Source organism: Dermacentor albipictus, chromosome 3, assembly GCF_038994185.2.
Source record: "Dermacentor albipictus isolate Rhodes 1998 colony chromosome 3, USDA_Dalb.pri_finalv2, whole genome shotgun sequence".
Taxonomy (NCBI): domain Eukaryota; kingdom Metazoa; phylum Arthropoda; class Arachnida; order Ixodida; family Ixodidae; genus Dermacentor; species Dermacentor albipictus.
The window spans coordinates 151,589,605-151,610,170 of NC_091823.1; the positions used below are offsets into that span (position 1 = coordinate 151,589,605).

Genomic DNA, 20,566 nt, shown 5'->3' on the forward strand with positions numbered 1-20,566 from the left:
ATTGAAAACGGGGCGGTGGGTGGCGCCACCAACAGGTCGGTTGGGGCCAGCCAATGCCTCGGCCAGCGTCACCTGATGATTTGTGAGGCTACCTAATTGCGCATAGCTGTTGCAAGACAAACAGAACGACAAATAAGTCTATATTGTAAGCTATAGCTTGGCATAGAAAGAAATTCTATAACGCATTTTCAATTTCAGTCGCTTCTGCTATCTGCAGCCAGCAAAAGCATGGCCTTCGAGATCTGAAAATGTTAACCCTATAGAAGGCCGTTCCTGTGACGTTATGAGAACGATTTGCACTTCGGTTACCTCTCATAAAACCCGTGACATACGCATTTCACTGCTCCCCGTGCTACCTGCGCCGTCACTTCAATTTAAATAATTTCCTGCTGTCGTTAACATCAACTATATAGCCTCAGACGTCAACGCGACCTCCGAGGTACACCTGCAGTGTGCAATGTTTCAGTTCCCGTTGCAACAGTGTCAGAGGGAAAGCATCAAATCTGCTCTTGTGGCGCTGCTTACGCCCCTGTCGTCCGTATCTTGCTTTCGTGTTAGCGTGTTTAATGTGCGCGGGTTGCACTCCTGTCATTCGTGCCTTCAGTGTTGATCGTGTTACCCACGAAGATTTCTCGAACAGCCCACATGTCTCGGCAGTGTGCATTTGTCCTATGTGATATATGCCAGAACATTGCGCTGGCATACGATGTGCTTACAACCGAGAACTACAGTGCGTTCTGGCACATAGACGCTGCCGCTTACGCGCATTTTTTTTTTTTTACCCGCCGTGGTCGCTCAGTGGCTATGGTGTTGGGCTGCTGAGCACGGAGGTCGCGGGATCGAATCCCGGCCTCGGCGGCCGCATCTCGCAAGGCGTGAAATGCGAAAACACCCGTGTACTTAGATTTAGGTGCACGTTAAACAACTCCAGGTGGTCGAAATTTCCGGAGTCCTCCACTACGGCGTGCCTCATAATCAGAAAGTGGTTTTGGCAAGTAAAACCCCATAATTTCCTTACGCGCAGTTTTCCATGTCATGATCTTGTCAGTCTGCACAATTGTGCAGACTCACATTTGAGTCTCTAATGCATTTGAGTCTCTGTGCATTTGAGTCTCTGATTTACTTCTGATGCCAAAAAACATTAGAGGACGCATTTCTTATGAATGTCTGATGTCACACTAGGACCACATAACGTCCTCTACAGAAACTCATGGTTCATTTTCATAAGGGTGATGTCCCAGCACGGCGATGTGCGTAGCGCATTCGCGAGATTCACGTTACTCTGCTGCTGGGACCACGGCGCCCGCGAGGAGAACGACAAACGGCGTTTGGTTCGAAATGTGAGCTCTTTTCTCGGCGCGTGAAGAGGTGATACTTAGCGGGCACGATTGTTAGCACGCGTTTATGCACGGCGCTCGTGAGCTAAAAAAAAGGATGGACCAGGTGAGGGGCTCTTTAAGATCGAATAGGTGCGATTAGCTTGCTGTCCCTATTGTAACAATTCAAGTATGTGGAGCATTGCAGCAATAATAACAATTTGCAGTGATCAACTACTTGGAATAACCTGCATATATATGAGATCCCCCTTGGCAAGTTGGCAATATGTTACACTTTCTTGCACTCCCAAATTTGTCAGTTCACACTGCAATGCCAGTTTACACTGATGGCATGATAAGCAAATATATCGGTAAAATCTCACAATCTCATGCCGTGTGTGTGAATATGGGGTACTGCATGTGTTGTGCATAAAATTAGGTGCGTAATACAAATACTGCATACATATATGCGTATTATCATGTATAGTATCCTCAGTTTGCCAGATTTAACCGTTTCCTTTCATATTTGCAGCACAATAACGAAATGCGGCGCCGTCGTCACCGGATAGATTATATGAATGCCATTATTGTTCATTATTTTGTTGCGCAATTCATAATGATAAGGTCGCAATGGTGTGTGCGGTGACTTGTACATTTGTGTGGTCTGTCGTTTGGTTGCAGGGACGTATTCGTATTTCGTCTGCCAGCGGGTACGCTGCTCTACTGCGGAGACGGTGGAAGCCTTCTAGGAGCTTCGTGCATTGTGTGTGCAGGCACTCCCGGCCTGAAGTTACGACTGATTGTAGTCCCATCAATATGCGTTTGACAACACAGTCCACAAAACGTTAGTGACGTAATGCCCGAAAGGAATTACTTATCATAAAAGATAGCCGTAAATATCCCGAAACGCGACTGTTGTTTCTGCGGCTGCGCCTCATTTGGTGGCGCGATGAAATTTTAGAAGAAAAGAAAAAAAAAACAGGCCATTATACAAGCCATTAAACATAGCATAATTAAGCATTGCATGTAGTACTTTTCAGCAACGTAATCTAATAATGTGCAATAATTTCCCTCATTTAAGCCACTCCATTTCTTCTTGGAAATATCTGCAGGGTTGGGAGAAAATAAATATTGATTTCATTATTGAGGGAAAGATCAAGGCTGGTTCCAAGAAGCAGCTGCAAAGGAATACTGGAAAACATCTGGAACAGGTAGTATTTCTTAATTTTTTTATTAGTAAAGAAACAGAAAATTACATGTACGTATTATAAATAAGGAGGTACCGTAGCCAAAGACTGTATCGGGACCTCCTGTTAAATACACTTATGATGGTATGAAAAGTTTAAAGCAAAAGCTGTACAGGTGAGAGCTAAGAACACTATCAGAACATGTTTATAGCACGTCAGTAATAAGAACACTTGTGAACAGCATGACAATATAAAAGAACAGAAGGAAATTAGAAAAAAATGGACAATATCAGTAAGTATTTGTAAGAACGCTTTTAGTTCTCTTTTAAATTGTTATAATTGTTTTCGTTTTGACTATAGTTGGTAGAGTATTCCAAAGGGATGTCGAAGAAAATTCCGCACTCTGTTTACCATAGTTAGTTCGCACTTTAGGTGGGCGGAAATTACTACTGAGTGCAAATCTAGTATGACTATGAGCTATCAGGTCAAAAGGTGAGAAGCAGCTCGATAGCAGTTCCTTGGTCAGATATTTGTAGAATAAAATTCCTAGATTATATTTGGTGAGTCCTGTAATGGTTAGTATGTTGTTTTTAGGTAGTAGTGATTTTCCATTTGCAAAACGTGAACTGTTTGTAATAAGTAAGTCTCATGGATTTGTTCTGGATTACCTGGAGGGATGCGAAGTGAGTGTTATAAATGTTACCCCCGCATATTATGGCGTAGTTAATGTGAGAGTGAATGAATCAGTGGTATAGCGAGAACAATGTATCACTCGTAAAGTTGCACACTATAGAGGTCATAAATGTTCGGACAAAAAAAAAACTGGCTGAAGTCATGTGAACAACATAATTCAGCATATCAAAATTTTGTAAAAACATCGGCTGCAGGTTTACGTTATAGAAAAGGTCGTTATTTTTGGATTCAAGAAGGAGTGTACAGAAACACCTTGAATAATTTGACAAGCTATTACTTGTGATGAGTTCCTCCGTCATTTCAAAAGGTCTTCAAAACACGACCAATAATTTTACACTACAACAACAATTTCAGAGGGCCATTCAAATACCAATCTTTTACAAAGAAAAAAAAAGGCAGACGTCTGTAACGTTGCCGAATCGCAACCCAATTACCACTGATGTTACCTTTTTAGAAGTTGCAATAAGAAATACTGTTGCGTTGCAGAAGTCACATATAAAGTTGTATATACAATATTTACAAGAGCGACAATGGTGTATAAACAAGATTGCTGTTGAGACCGATTCCACCTCGACACGTGAAATTGTCTTCTTTTGACTAGCGCCACGTTTGGTGGCGACGGCGCTAACTATAAGGGAGGTAAGCTCGCGGCAAAATGAGGCTTTCGCTGGGACTCACGCACAACGTCCGTGGGGACACGCGAGTACAGTGGTGCGATCTCGTAGTTCACATCGCCGAGCTCACGCAATATCGTGTATGTCCTTCTGTAGCGCGGCAGAAGCTTTTGAGACAAGCCGATGCAGCGACATTGCATCCATAGGAGCACAACGGATCAAGGAGGAAATCGAACGCCCCGATGTCATTTTTGATTGTGGAGTACAGCGCGAAGCACGGACCAGGGACGCAAGGAAACAACGAGGACAAGTGCTTTCTTTCCTTGCGTCCCTTGTCCCTGCATCACGCTTTGCCACACAATCTCAAATGGAACACCAACTGCCCAAAGCATGGCCTTTCTAGGTCCCGATGAACCTAGCCTTAAGCCTATACATGCGAAAACATAGCTGATAATGGCCGTATATCAATTTGAAACACTTGATTATGAAATTTCTTACGAAAAATGACACTTGAAGTGACCGGACGCAAGAAACTGAGAATAAAGAACAGACAAGTAGCATACGAAATGCATGCAGTAGCATACACCAATGTTACATATCAATAACAGACACACGATGTTTTAAACAGCGTTAGCTGTTATACATAAATAACACAATACAATAATTTTCAATCCAAGCACCCTAAACTCAAAGGCAAAGAAAGAAAATTAAGCATGATAAAAAGTGTTCATAGGGCATTTTTCTCATCGTTTCCTGTTGGCCCCAAAACAAACGTTTTGTTACCATTTATTGCCGCGGCACGCGTAGGACACTTGCTATAACTAGCTGGATGACCTCCACTACAGTTTGCACATAGAAAGTTTTCTCTGCACGCGCATATTTTGAAATCATGCGGTGCTCCACATTTCTCACAACACTGCTCACCAGGGCAGTACTTGGCCACATGTCCATAGCGCTGACACTTGAGACACCGAGGTGGTGTCTCAACGTAGTCAATGGTCTCGTGTCTTGTGAAGCGCAAGTTGATCTTCTCTGGACGGTCTGTATTTGGAGCGAACGTAAGAACCACGGAGGTGGTTCGCCTGGACTCCCAATCGGTTTCGGAAATTCGGACGCGTCGCGTGACTCTCCTTGCATGGTAAACTCCTTGTGGTTTTAGGTATAGCAGCAGTTCCTCGTCAGTGTACCACTTTGGTACTCCACTAATAATGCAGGTGTTTTGCAGGTACGAATTGGGCACACGTCCTGAGATGGCAGTCCCTGAGATTGACTTGCAGCTGAGAAGGGAGTTCACATGGGCTTCTGCCTGCATATCTAGAAGCAGGGCTCCTTGAACAGTAAATCGGCACCTAACTGGCGATGCACCAAGAATTTTTTCCATTTCCGTAGACAGAACAATGCGATTTACTTTTTTTCAGGTCGGCTCCTTCTGTGGCAGGCGTAACAATAACTGGGATTCCGATGGTCCTCTCCTTGCGGTGACGCACATGCCTGAAGCCTTCATCGTCCAGATCTGTGATGTCAGCTATGTCACAATCGTCAATAAGCGTAGACTCGCCGTCTGTTTCTGCAGCCTTGTATCGCTTACAGTCACGGTTGCTCGCAGGGTCAGTCGGTGGCCTTTTGCCCGGTGTCAGGTCAGGCGTAGTCATGATGGAGCTCTCGCCGCGACCAGATCGGGCTCTTCTGCAGGCTCCTATCGAAGCGACGGGGGCGAAGGCCCAACCGGCCTCCGGTAGGGAAGGTACCTTGGCGAGTCGTCCGACGTCTTCGACAAATGTATTTGACAAAAGGTCGACAAAATTCAAAAACGCTAGGGAGCGCGACAGCAGTGCGACTATGGCGACCCAAACTTCTCTTCACCGCATGCTCTCTGTATGGTGTCAGTAGACAATCTACATAATAGGTGTACAGGAAGGACGAGTCTACAGCGAGGTGACTGGGGTGGCTGGTGGGTGACTGAAAGGTCAAGGCCACTTTCGTAAGGGCTGATGCCAAAGCATCAAGTGGTCCAATGACCGAGGAAGCCGCTTTGTATAGCAGGGAAACGACACCAAAATTCCCATCGGCTGCGATGCCACGTCACATGCGCGTCTTGACGTAACAAAGTGGGCGAATCGGAGCATCCGCTGCCTATTGAGGCTTCGGATGCTCACTTTGCAAGCTATCGCCTACGTTCCTACGTTGCGTCCGCAATCGCAATACAGATATTAATGTATAAGAGAGTAAATTCGAAATAGAGCAATGTTGGTGGTATTCCGTTTCGATACTAAGACATAAAACTAAGCTGAGTATCTTACCTATTGGCCTAATCCACACCTCCTAGATAGGAGGTCTCTCTACTCTGCTTGATGATACCATGCTACCCAGCCCAAAATTTCTATTGGCAAGCCCGATGTGAAGAAAACGATTGCGTCAAAATGACGCGGCTTACTCTGGCGTGTCCCCGTTAATTTCTATGGCAGTGGGCAATATCGCGTGACGTCACGGATCGGAATTCCCTGGCCATGTGTTATCTAGGAGGCGTTGTCCAAGCATCTGAACGCGCTCGCTTGGTCGCGATGTTGGTAACCCAAAGGACTGATGAGTGGCGTTAAAATGGACACTAGTGTTTTCGCATTCACAACTCATAGGAATGGCTTCAGTGTGCTGGGATTTCTTCATGTCTAGTTTTAAATTATTTGACATGAGCTGTCCGCGCGCATTTGTTTTTGACATGTGTAGGTGAACTTCAGAGAAATAATGGGCAATAAAAACGTTGCCGATCTTTTTGGTGATCTCAATCCTGTCTCGCTATGATTTAAAGAACAGTTTTTGTTATGTGTAAACTCACATGCTTGGCATGAATAGCTGCTGCTTTGCCTACGTAGGAACTGAATGACGCGATGTTAGGCACAGAGCAATTAGAAGAAGCTTGCCGTTCTGCTTGTAATGTTGTATCGCGAAAAGCTCCATCTTTTGAGAGAAGCTGTTGGAGCAACTTTATTTATTAATTTTTTTAATGCGAATGCATTATATGTCCCAATAAGCGAAAAGACGGTGTTGTAGTCAACAGCGTGGGGGAATGTTGGAACGAAAAATGGCTGATGGCAAAGCATAAAACCACATTCAGAATTCTCAACTTGACGTCCAATTTCTCTCGGAGGTTTCTGTAAAGAAAGTAAATAAATGCCTTTCAAAAGAGTACCACGTAAATTCCGGTCTGGGTGGCCACGGCGGCTCCACGGTTATGGTTGACTAAATGTGTGCCTTGTGGGTGCGCCATTGCACACGTAATGTCGCAGCCACCTGGCCGACCAAGCGTGTGGCCTTGTGCGCGCGTCGTTGGACAGCTGAGCCGACGGGTAGCAAGTGGCACAATGCCAAGGGTGTATAAAAAAAGCGTATGAAATGAAAGGCATTAGTGTCCAGTTGAATGCCGCTGTAGGGTCCTTCGCGTTAAGGGCAATCTAGTGTGTGGGCATGCTTGGCGGGCGGTTCGTTAATCCCATGCGAGGCGTGGTTGAAACGCAGAAGAGTGTTTGCGTTGACAAGAAATGCGCAACAAAAAAATCATTTCACCAAAAGCGACTATAATGCTTTCACATTCCCTCACTTAAGCAGTCTTAAGTGTCTTCGCCGAATTTTATAATTATTTGTTACTTGTCTCAGGGTCTTAAACAATATTGCAGAGGGGAATGGTACCACATAAAAGGATTAAACATAAAACAATTTCTTTCCTGCTTACACCGTATTACCTGCTACGAAAATGCCGGAATTAATTAATAATGGAATAAGGAATATTGTGTCGAATCAAATTCTAAACATTGCACAGTAATTTATGCAATAAACATATCAACCTCTAAAACATTGCCGTTATGGCAGTCATAAACAACTCACTATCCTCAATTTGAGATATTTGAAAGGGAACTGTTAGTGAAAGTCAGCCCTTAGATATTTATTGCGCAGAATGCTCGTTGTGGACAAAATCTCATTGTATTTCCTGGGCCCTGTTTAGGCTAATACTGATCCTGATTCGAACGGTACAATATGATTCAATCATTTTTATACTCTATAATAATAGCTGAGCCGCGAGACTCACATTAGTCAGAAGATACCCTCACATTCGCTCTTTTGGATCTCGTCGCCAAATAATCTCAGCTGAGTTCCTTTCGTAAATTTCATCAGCTTCCCGAACCTCGGAAATTGCTCATAGATACGTATTTGTAAGCTTAGCATATCCGTGAGCTTAAGGATCCCCTCACTGCGCCACACAATAAATTGTGGTTATACGTAGGAAGTTCCTAAGTACGCTCAAGGGAGCGTGCTAAAACAATAATTTTTATTGAATTTCGTCCATTAATAGCCGAGATAGAAGTATTTCAGTGCCGCGAACCCATGATTTGAGAGAGTGAGCGTCACAGCTAGACATTCTATCCACTCGCCCCGTCTTACCTCCGCAAGCACGATTCCTTCCCTGCGTTCTCCCGCACCGGCCTCGAGGATCTCGTGAAGCACACGTCACGCACGCTGTCTTCTTTCTACTTGCAGCGAATCTGTATGCAGCTGCCCTGCGCCGGTGGACGATGTCCGTCCCTCTACGCGTCTCATCGAGGCGAAAAAATTTTCCTCTCCAGTTTCTCGCGAATGCTCTGTGCCTCTCAATCTAATGTAGGCACCTTGGGAACAATTTTACTTAAATTTTCCGCTACGAGGACTGTATTATTACTCCGAGTTTCATTTACTTGTCATAGTTAGTTTACAGTGAGGTTGTAGACTCTACAGAGTTCCCTTCTGCTATCAATACATGGTCGTTTACGGAGAGAGTATGGTTACAGAAAATGGCTGTGAGCTTTGTTTTACGGAAACTATTCCAAAACAAATTATATGCCTATTAGATGCTTTGACGGCTATAGCATTACTCCCACTTTCATCTACATTTCTTAAAACGTAGTTCATAGTTAAGCCGTGACTATTGTGGAATTCCAGCCTACTGTCGATACATGGGCTTCTACGGGAGCGAAACGGACACCTCCATGTTTGTCTACTAGAATGAAACTGTAGTCCTTCCAAGTTTCATTCAGCTAATTAACTTGGAAGGGCGCACCATCGCAAAATATAAACAAATGTGTTTTGTTTCGGGAACTCCTATGACTGCGGCTCGGTCAACGCATAGCATCGTTCGGGTCGAGGCTCGGTTTAACGGCCACCTGCGTCCTATACACACGGTTGCAGTGGGCGCTGTGTGTTCTGGTTACGTCATAGTCGCCGAGGCGACTTCACAATAACTAATAAATCAAATATTTTAATATTATTAAATAATAATATTAATAATAATAATAATAATAAAACAGCCTATATACATGCGTATCTTGAGGTAAAAGACACCACAGCTCCACTGCTCGTTCCACATCATCGAGTGGAAGAGCTGATAATTTTTTTTCTCGGTACTTTGCTGCGCTGCGCACTTCCGATGGCGGTCTGGTGCGCCAGCTATTGCGTTTTCCTTGTCTCGCGCAGCGAGAACGCCTTAGTTGCGTCATGAGTGAGTGGTGCACGAAAACTGAGGGAAAACACAAGCGGACGAAAGAGCATCATCGCGCGCTGGAAGACGGCAGAAAGTGAAATAGTTTCATTCTCTGCACGCGCGACTCCACGACATGGGAAGATTCACACGAAACGGGAGTACATATCTCTTGCGGCGGCAAAAAGTAAAACAAACACACGAAGACATTGGCCTTGTACGTTATATTATATCTATAAGCTTCATTTCTTCTATTGAAGCGATAGTTTTACCCGCCATGTTTGTTTAGTGGCTGTGATGTTGCGCTGCTGAGCACGAGGTCGCGGGATTGAATCCTGGCCACGCCGGCCGCATTTCTATGAGGACAAAGTGCGATAACACACATGTACTTTGATTTAGCTGCACGTTAAATGACCCCAGGAGGTCCAAATTTCCGGAGTCCCCCACTAGGGCGCCGCCTGGATATCAGAAAATGGTGTTTGCACGCAAAACCCCATTATTTAATTTTAAGCGACAGCTTTAGCAAATAATTGATGTTGCCTTGAATACTTCTCAAAGTCACCTATCATTGAGAGTGCCCTTATGAAAATATGAGATGAGTTTCACATGAAAGTCTGATGAGTTTTGACATCACAGCCATTAGACTTTCTGAGGAGTTTGTTTGGAATTTTCTGATGTATTCCTAATGTCATTCTAAAACATATTGGCCACCGTCTTTCTGTAGAATTCTTGACGAGTGTTTTTCTTGTGAGCATGAAATATCTTTCTAATGTGCTCTCCAAAGCAGTTTTCTTATGACTTTCTCCTGATTCCTCATGAAACTCTAATGAGCTAATACATTCGACTGCTGGTGCTCATAGCACTCCTATAACAAAATTGGCCACTACATGTGGTAAAACTTTCTTGTGTCCCAATGGCAGTCAGACCTTATTTAAATATGTTACATGTGTGTGACTGTTTTTGGTGCGTGATATATGCAGCCTGTATGCATGTAGGTACAGCGAAGATGCAGCACTTTTGAAAACATGTACATGGGCCCTACTCATGCTGCATATTAGGCATTACACAACGAAAGAAATTTAACAAAAACATTTATTGGGCATATCAGTGCTTCCTTAAATGCAGAAGGAGGGTAAATGAAAGGAAAACACAGTATCAGTCTGGTTACGGTTGTGATATTTTCCTTTCATTTAATCTCGCTACTTATCATTAAGAAGAGGCTGTTCTTGAGGGGGAGTGTCGTCATCTTGAAGTAAGTGCACGTGTACCCTGCATGGTAGAAAGGACAGAAAATTAAGAAAACTTGGCAATGAACCACAGAAATACATGCTCTATCACTTGCTGCAGAACGATCTGGAGATGTTATAGCTAGTTCTGCGAAAAATTTATGTGGTGTCGGTTCACGCAAAGTTGTTGAGGAACCACTGCCTGGCCTTTGGTTGCAGGAGTAACTACAGTAAGCAGAAATTGCTCTTGGCTGTACAAATGTGCAACGTGGATCAGCTGTGGCATGTGCACGTGTCGTGAACTTCTTCAGCTATATCGGTTTCCACTTGACAAAGGACAGCAGTGTCTGTGGATTGCTAGCGGGAATGAGAAAATATATTACTTGGCATGAAAATGAGCGTAGGAGTGTTTGTGTACGGGCAACCCGATGCATCCCTGAGACATCCAAGTGCCAGTCGTTATAGATTATTTGCATCAGCTACGGGAACAGTTCTTGTACATTTCAAGCCTTCTATGTCATGCCTTTGTTGGCCTCCTGAATGATGGCACATATCCCATTCAAGAAATGCACCACACCATGTCTGGGGTTTTTTATCGTTTACACCCGAGCGCTGCTTTCAGAGGGAGGGCACAAGGTGAAAAACAAATGCGTAGAAGCATGATACAAAAGCTTGCATAAAAAAATTAATAAATAAGCTTGGTGGTTGCTATCCCACGTAGATAGAGAACATTCCTCTTTGTCATGCAATCATAAAGATCATTGACTGACACACGTTTCATTTTTTTATGTGGTATTCTATTCCTCACTGATGTTGTTGTATCAATCGGTTGCCATAGGATAACGAAACAGATAAACAATCTAAATACAGTGCACAGCCTGTCGCGTCAATGCATGGTCAAATGATACGAGCACACTGGTTTTTTGTGTGAATTATGGTGCTCTCCTAGGCGCATGCTGAGGCACCGGCTAGTCAGCGTGCCCTATGTACATTGGACCAAATATGCACATGATCAAAAGAATAGCCTACATTACCCCTCACAGATACGAAACAAATTTGGGTATCTTTAACTAAGCAAGCCTCCAATGCCTGGACGCCTTTGTCAATTAACTTGTGGACTGCAATGCACATATATTTCCAGCAAAAATAAGTTATGCAGCATATGCACAACAGTCATGTTTTATGGTCGCCCTTCCCTCGCTGCGCAAATTTTGTCCTTAAAAGTTACATGAAATGATTGAATTGAAAATTGAATTGAGAAACGCAAGGAGGCACGCTAGGCTTGCTTGGTTAAAGGTAGCACCAAATTTGTCCAGCAGGTGTAAGAGGCACTGTACTGTATTCCTTTCACATGTGGTCAAATGTACATAGTGCAGACTAGCTGGTGCCTAAATATGTACCTATGAGATCACCATATTTCTCTAAAAGGACCAGTACGCTCGTCCGACTTGGCCACACATATCCGCAATTGGGCTTCAGCCGGATTAGGATTGTTTATCTCTTTTCACGCATGGCTGAAAATTGGCAAGAGAAATAAGTCAGGCACACCACATAAATAACAAGAAGCGTGAGCCAGCCCCTATTATCAATGCATGAAGGAAGGCATCCTTTGTAGATTACAAGGGACAGAAATTAGTCTGTGCCTATTTACGTCTTTTTATGCAAACACCGTTTATCATGATTTTATGCCTTTGTATTACAACTTCTGCCATCCCTCTCAAATTACGTGGTGCACAACACAAGCGCACATGCAGTGCTATTTTTGTTAATCCTTCCATCAACTTAAACAGTCAGTTGTTAGCCAAGGTCATGTTGCATGGTGTCGATTCCCTCGCTGCGTAAATTTTGTCCTGAAACGTTACATGAACTGATCGGCAAATTCAAATGGACTCTACAAGTTTCGCCGAATGGACACATCTGGTTCTCGGAAATGCACAAAAACAGTGATGGGTATCTGTTGGCATCCTGTAGTGTGTGCAAACTAGCTGTGACATTGCGCCAGTAGACACACTCACAACTGCTACAATGCCTGCCAGCATGAATATGGGAAGCTTGTAAAGAAAATAATACGAAGAAAGAGAGAAAAAATAGCTTACCAGAAAACACCCCACTACTTAAGTAACTGCAGCACAATGAATACTGGCCTTCCTATTTCATTTCAAGAAATTCGAGTTCATCAAATGTGCATTTGCCAGTGACAGTTATTCTGAGAACAAGACAGACATAATTGGAAATATCAATGTTAAGCAATGGTATGCACACTGCGTGCTTAGACCTGTGACGTATATGGCACACTACACTTCGAATTCTAACATGGACAAAACAGCACATGTGTGTATCATAAGCAAAAGGAAAATAAGGAAATATATGCTACAGCATAGGAAACAGTTCCAAACAAATAAAACCAAAATAAAAAAGAAACATGCTGTGTAGTAGGCAAAAATAAAATGTACTTGCAGCCAAGCAATTCATGCGAGAAAAATACTAAACGTCAGGGCATGCGAGGTGTAGTTGTAGCAGAACAAGATAACGTGTGCATAATGTCTACAAACACAAATGAGCAGCAAGTTGAATAAAGTTACATAAATATTTAGCCTATTTAGCAAAATGCATTAAGTAATATGTCGACACATTTATCCACTAATGATACCGAGATCCTACTTTTGTGCACACGTACACTTAAAGCATACCTGACATGTCCATCCAGATAACACGCCGTGCAGCTGCAGCCATGGCCACGGGTTATGTGGACACTGTTGTGGGTCACGGCTTCACCACTGCAAAGAGAATTCTGTGTTAACTTATAGCTGTGGCACAATAAGACTATCACATCGTGAACACATGCAAGGAGCATGTAAAAACTGTCACGAAAACAATGCCTGCACTGGTGCAGAGTGGCAACAGAGCACAAAGTCGATGTTACTGATGAATGTCACGATAACAGGGACCCCTTCTACACGGCAAAATTTCAGACACAGCAGCGCATTACATGAATGTTTGTTTACATAACAATTCTATAGATTATTTCGCGACTTTGGGCAGCTATCCCTTGTAATGTTTAGTTACGTCAAGGTTATGGCAACACCCCTTTAAAACAAACCTGTACCAGTAGCACGCTGTGATTGCTCACATTTTTTTCCCTAATACTGCTCGTAAAGCGAAAACTTTGTAAGCAGAGATTATCTACAACGTCGAATCATTTATAAGCGAGGAAGCGTCACTGCAGTAAGAATCGGTCAAGAGGTAGATGAGTCGTTATCATGCGACTTCAGCAGAAAATCGGGAGCTCACGCCCAAGTGCGCATGATGAACACGATTATTTCCCAACGTAATCTTTCTCATCAGAAGAAAACGCTTATCAAGATTTTCAATTCCGCATTATGGCAATAAATTTGCGCAACTGAACTCTGACACCCAGCAAGCATCGGCGTAGGTTTCACTGTTGTCGTGGGAGTTCTCTTTCCTACGTTCGCAAGGCACCCTATGCCCACACGAGAAGAACGCACAACACGTGTGTAGTTAGCTCCATGGCATGAACATCGTTGCTCCACATTTGGCTGGCGCGCCACGCACACGGCTAGTTTGCTGCGACACACAAGCTGTCAGTGGCACTTATGCGCACGCGAACGAAGTCAGATTTCTTTACAGCAAACACAAATACACACGATCAAACAAGCACACCGTTGCAGCTCGCACTAAAGCCCCTACATCCACGCGCCACCGCCGACCAGGTTAAGTACCGCCAACCTACCCTCCTCCTCCACGCTCCTCTCCCACTCATCCCTCAGCTTCCGGTGTCAAGCGGAACTTACGTAGATTTAGATTTCTGTTCCGAGTGGAAGGGACGCTATGTTTTTTAGCGATGTTTACTTTCGCGTCTACGGAGAGGCTTTAATTGCACCAGCTGCGGTTGAAACTGTTAATGCGATTCCATCCAAGAACCACCGCCTATTGTAAACGGCGATCTGGTCGTGTTCGCTGCTTCGCGTCAACCTGCGACGGGTTGTGCCACGAGAGACAACGTACAGTGGAATGTAGTGCCTGGGTGCTAGGAGACCGCTCCCGTTTTTCGTGCATATGGAAAACAGCGACCGCGAACTACTACTCCAGCGGAATACAACAGCTTGTCCCCTTTGAATTCTCCTTGTTTTGAAGCATACATCCCCTCCAGCAAGCACGTATGGAGGGACATTAGTGAAGGAGTTCGCGCCGCCAATTTGTACGGCAGACGCATGGAGTTTATGCTGTTGATTCTGAGGTTGAACTTGTCTCGTACGGCAGATCGAAGGTAACGAACGTCCAAGTGGGTGCACTGCGTGAAGAACTGCAATGACGTGTAGCTATGAAATATAACAAGTTTAAATTTGCGTGGAGGGCATTCAGTGACATGGTGAAAACAAGTGTGCTTCTCTTGTGTGATATAAGCGGAGGTGTGCAGTGAATTGGTGCGTGCGCGCGTGTTGTAACACGCGCAAAGGTGTACGGCGAATTGTGTTAGTGTTGTGACGCGAGCAGATGTGTACGGCGAAATATGTTCGTGTGTTGTGCCCCAGCCCACGGCTCTCCGCACTTGGTCAGAGAAAGGGGACGACAGGCAAAGCGTGCGGGCGCAGCCTACGAAAACAAGCACGTGAATGCACACGAATGACGCTTGGTGGAGTGGCTAGAGCAAGCTACTCAAATTAGCACCGGTTGCTAAGCACGAGCGTCACACCATCGTCTGCAATCACAGTGGAAATTCTCGCAGCGCAACTCAAGGAACCGTAAACGCCGGAACCGGAAATCTTAAAACCGGACATGCCGGAAGCGGAAATGCCGGAAGCGGAAATGCCGGAACCGGATTTGGTGTGAGGGGAAAAGGCGGTTGTCGCTACTTAAGAAAGCGGCGGTGGCGCGTGGATGGAGGGGCTTTAGCTCGCACGACCGACCGACTCGTAAACAGAGCGACAGGCTGATTGGATTGGACTGGATTGAAAACGGGGCGGTGGGTGGCGCCACCAACAGGTCAGTTGGGGCCAGCCAATGCCTCGGCCAGCGTCACCTGATGATTTGTGAGGCTACCTAATTGCGCATAGCTGCTGCAAGACAAACAGAACGACAAATAAGTCTATATTGTAAGCTATAGCTTGGCATAGAAAGAAATTCTATAACGCATTTTCAATTTCAGTCGCTTCTGCTATCTGCAGCCAGCAAAAGCATGGCCTTCGAGATCTGAAAATGTTAACCCTATAGAAGGCCGTTCCTGTGACGTTATTAGAACGATTTGCACTTCAGTTACCTCTCATAAAACCCGTGAAATACGCATTTCACTGCTCCCCATGCTACCTGCGCCGTCACTTCAATTTAAATAAATTCCTGCTGTCGTTAACATCAACTATATAGCCTCAGACGTCGACGCGATCTCCGAGGTACACGTGCAGTGTGCAATGTTTCAGTGCTCGTTGCAACAGTGTCAGAGGGAAAGCATCAAATCTGCTCTTGTGGCGCAGCTTACGCCCCTGTCGTCCGTATCTTGCTTTCGTGTTAGCGTGTTGAACGTGCGCGGGTTGCACTCCTGTCGCTCGTGCCTTCAGTGTTGATCGTGTTACCCACGAAGATTTCTCGAACAGCCCACATGTCTCGGCAGTGTGCATTTGTCCAATGTGATATATGCCAGAAATTTGCGCTGGCATACGATGTGCTTGAAACCAAGAACTACAGTGCGTTCCAGCACATAGACGCTGCCGCTTACGCGCAGTTTTTTTTTACCCGCCGTGGTTGCTCAGTGGCTATGGTGTCGGGCTGCTGAGCACGGAGGTCGCGGGATCGAATCCCGGCCTCGGTGGCCGCATTTGGCAGGGCGCGAAATGCGAAAACACCCGTGTTCTTAGAGTTAGGTGCACGCTAAACAACTCCAGGTGGTCGAAATTTCCGGAGTCCTCCACTACAGCGTGCCTCATAATCAGAAAGTGGTTTCTGCACGTAAAACCCCATAATTTCCTTACGCGCAGTTTTCCATGTCATGATCATGTCAGTCTGCACAATTGTGCAGACCGACATTTGAGTTTCTGATGCATTTGAGTCTCTGTGCATTTGAGTATCTGATGTACTTCTGATGCCAAAAAACATTAGACGATGCATTTCTTATGAATGTCTGATGTCACACTAGGAACACATAACGTCCTCTACAGAAACTCATGGTTGATTTTCATAATTGTGATGTCCCAGCACGGCGATGTGCGTAGCGCATTCGCGAGATTCACGTCACTCTGCTGCTGGGACCACGGCGCCCGCGAGGAGAACGACAAATGGCGTTTGGTTCGAAATGTGAGCTCTTTTCGCGGCGCGTGAAGAGGTGATACTTAGCGGGCACGATTGTTAGCACGCGTTTATGCACGGCGCTCGTCAGCTAAAAAAAGGCCAGACCTCGTAAGGGGCTCTTTAAGATCGAATAGGTGCGATTAGCGTGCTGTCCCTATTGTAACAATTCAAGTATGTGGAGCATTGCAGCAATAATAACCATTTGTAGTGATCAACTACTTGGAATAATCTGCATATATATAAGCTCCCACTTGGCAAATTGGCAATAAGTTACGCTTTCTTGCACTCCCAAATTTCTCAGTTCCCACTGTAATGTCGGTTTACGCTGATGGCATGATAAGTAAATATATCGGTAAAATCTCACAATCTCATGCCGTGTGTGTGAATATGGGGTACTGCATGTGTTGTGCATAAAATTAGGTGCGTAATACAAATACTGCATACATATATGCGTATTATCATGTATAGTATCCTCAGTTTGCCAGATTTAACCGTTTCCTTTCATATTTGCAGCACAATAACGAAATGCGGCGTCGTAGTCACCGGATAGATTATGTGGATGCCATTATTGTTCATTATTTTGTGGCGCAATTCATAATGATGAGGTTGCAAAGGTGTGTGCGGTGACATGTCCATTGCTGTGGCCTGTTGTTTGGTTGCAGGGATGTATTCGTAGATCGTCTGTCAGCGGCTACGCTGCTGTACTGCGCAGACGGTGCAAGCCTTCTAGAAGCTTCGTGTATTGTGTAGGCGGCCACGCCCGGCCTGAAGTTACGACTGATTCTAGTCCCATCAATATGCGTTTGACAACACAGTGCACGAAACGTTAGCGACGCAATGCCCGAAAGGAATTACTTATCATAAAAGAAAGCCGTAAATATCCCGAAACGCGACTGTTGTTTCTGCGGCTGCGCCTCATTTGGTGGCGCGATGGTATTTTAGAAGAAAAGATAAAAAAAACAGGCCATTATACAAGCCAATAAACATAGCATAAGTAAACATTGCATGTAGTATTTTTTCAACAACGTAATCTAAAACTGTGCAATAATTTCCCTAATTTAAGCCACTCCATTTCTTCTTGGAAGTATTTGCAGGGTTGGGAGAAAATAAATATTGATTTCATTATTGAGGGAAAGATCAAGGCTGGGTCCAAGCAGCAGCTGCAAAGGAATACTGGAAAACTTCTGGAAGAGGTAGTATTTCATAATTTGTTTATTAGTAAAGAAACAGAAAATTACATGTGCGTAGTCTAAATAAGGAGTTACCATAGCCAAAGACTGTATCGGGACCTCATGTTAAAGACACTTAGGATGGTATGCAAAGTTTAAAGCAGAAGCTGTACAGATGAGAGCTAAGAACAATATCAGAACATGTTTATAGCATGTCAGTAATAAGAACACTTGTGAACAGCATGACAATATAAAAGAACAGAAGGAAATTAGAAAAAGATGGACAATATCAGTAGGTATTTGTATGAACGCTTTTAGTTCTCTTTTAAATTGTTATAATTGTTTTCGTTTTGATTATAGTTGGTAGAGTATTCCAAAGGCATGTCGAAGAAAATTCCGCACTCTGTTTACCATAGTTAGTTCGCACTTTAGGTGGGCGGAAATTACTACTGAGTGCAAATCTAGTATGACTATGAGCTATCAGGTCAAAAGGTGAGAAGCAGCTCAATAGCAGTTCCTTGTTCAGATATTTGTAGAATAGAATTCCTAGATTATATTTGGTGAGTCCTGAAATGGTTAGTATGTTGTTTTTATGTAGTAGTGATTTTCCATTTGCAAAGCGTGAACTATTTGTAATAAGTAAGTCTTATGGATTGGTTCTGGATTACCTGGAGGGATGCGAAGTGAGTGTTATAACTGTTACCCCCGCATATTATGCCGTAGTTAATATGAGAGTGAATGAATCAGTGGTATAGCGAGAACAATGTATCATTCGTAAAGTTGCACTCTATAGAGGTCATAAATGTTCGGACAAAAAAAAACTGCCTGAAGTCATGTGAACAACATAATGCAGCATATCAAAATGTAGTAAAAACATCGGATGCAGGTATACGTTATAGAAAAAGGTCGTTATTTTTGGTTTCAAGAAGGAGTGTACAGAAACACCTTGAACTATTTGACAAGCTATTACTTGTGATGAGTTCCTCCGTCATTTAAAAAGGTCTTCAGAACACGACCAATAATTTTACACTACAACAACAATTTCAGAGGGCCATTCAAATACCAATCTTTTACAAAGAAAAAAAAGGCAGACGTCTGTAACGTTGCCATATCGCAACCCAATTACCACTGATGTTACCTTTTTAGAAGTTGCAATAAGAAATACTGTTACGTTGCAGAAGTCACATATAAAGTTGTATATACAATAGAGACAACGGTGTATAAACCAGATTGCTGTTGAGACCGATTCCACCTCGACACGTGAAATTGTCTTCTTTTGACTAGCGCCAATTTTGGTGGCGACGACGATAACTATAAGGGAGGTAAGCTCGCGGCAAAATGAGGATTCCGCTGGGACTCACGCACAACGTCCGTGGGGACACGCGAGTCCAGTGGTGTGATCTCGTAGTTCAAATCGCCAAGCTCACGCAATATCGTGTATGTCCTTGTGTAGCGCGGCAGAAGCTTTTGAGACAATCCGATGCAGCGACATTGCATCCATAGGAGCACAACGGATCGAGGAGGAAATCAAACTCCCCGATGTCATTTTAGATTGTGGAGTACAGCGCGAAGCACGGACAAGGGACGCAAGGAAATAACGAGGACAATTGCTTTCTTTCCTTGCGTCCCTTGTCCCTGCATCGCGCTTTGCCACACAATCTCAAATGGAACACCAACTGCCCGAACCATCGCCCTTCTAGGTCCCGATGTACCTAGCCTTAAGCCTATACATGGGAAAACATAGCTGATAATGGCCGTATATCAATTTGAAACACTTGATTATGAAATTTCTTACGAAAAATGACACTTGAAGTGACCGGACGCAAAAAACTGAGAATAAAGAACAGACAAGTAGCATACAAAATGCATGCAGTAGCATACACCAATGTTATATATCAATAACAGACACACGATGTTTTAAACAGCGTTAGCTGTTATACAGAAATAACACAATACAATAATTTTCCATCCAAGCAACCTAAACTCAAAGGCAAAAAAAGAAAATTTAGAATGATAAAGTGTTTATAAGTCATTTTCACCCAATTATATACTAAAACAATGTTAAACTAGAACATGTACTAAAAGTACAACTATAGTCCTAACATGCATAGCAAAACATGTTTACCAACTTTTTCATCAATCTAAATATAATATGAAGAATTACAAATAACAGAGCATTCTTGTTTTACACGAACAAAACACATTTACAACTACAATTACATAAAAGAAAACATTCACAAATTCAATTTCAAATTATCTTACATAACAGGAAAAATGAAAAAAAAATGCCAGTAGTCAATGAATGAAGCTTGGCGCGTGTTACACTCCTGTAGCACGTGAAGGCAAACTGCTGCTGCGCACTGGGTATTAAAGTATACGAACGAAATGATCAGTCTTCTTGCAAGATATAAGGAACCGCAGTACGAATAAACGTATGGCGCTGTATCTCGTTCTCTTGAACGACACATGCGAGCACCCTATGTAGTACGCAAAAATTATTTCGGCTTGTCTATCTTTCTGTCTACCTTTATTTATTGATTTTTGTTCTTTCTTTCTTT

At 43.7% G+C, this 20,566-nt stretch overlaps 2 long non-coding RNA genes across 3 annotated transcripts in view; one reads left to right on the top strand and one right to left on the bottom strand.

The window, feature by feature from the left end:
- Positions 1 to 20,566, top strand: part of LOC139056981 (uncharacterized) — an 83,632-nt gene that overhangs the window by 62,273 nt on the left and 793 nt on the right. The window contains exons 3-5 of the long non-coding RNA XR_011512486.1: positions 1,998 to 2,160; positions 2,429 to 2,527; positions 17,925 to 18,032. This is a non-coding gene — a long non-coding RNA (uncharacterized lncRNA). The remainder of the gene's footprint in view (positions 1 to 1,997; positions 2,161 to 2,428; positions 2,528 to 17,924; positions 18,033 to 20,566) is intronic.
- On the bottom strand, positions 10,394 to 20,429 carry LOC139056982 (uncharacterized). 2 transcript variants are annotated; one of them, XR_011512487.1, is made up of 3 exons: positions 20,271 to 20,429; positions 13,230 to 13,316; positions 10,394 to 10,582 (listed from the first exon to the last, which is right to left on the bottom strand). It is a non-coding gene; the product is annotated as an uncharacterized lncRNA (long non-coding RNA). The 2 variants fall into 2 exon arrangements; XR_011512488.1 differs by lacking the exon at positions 20,271 to 20,429 and adding an exon at positions 14,221 to 14,265.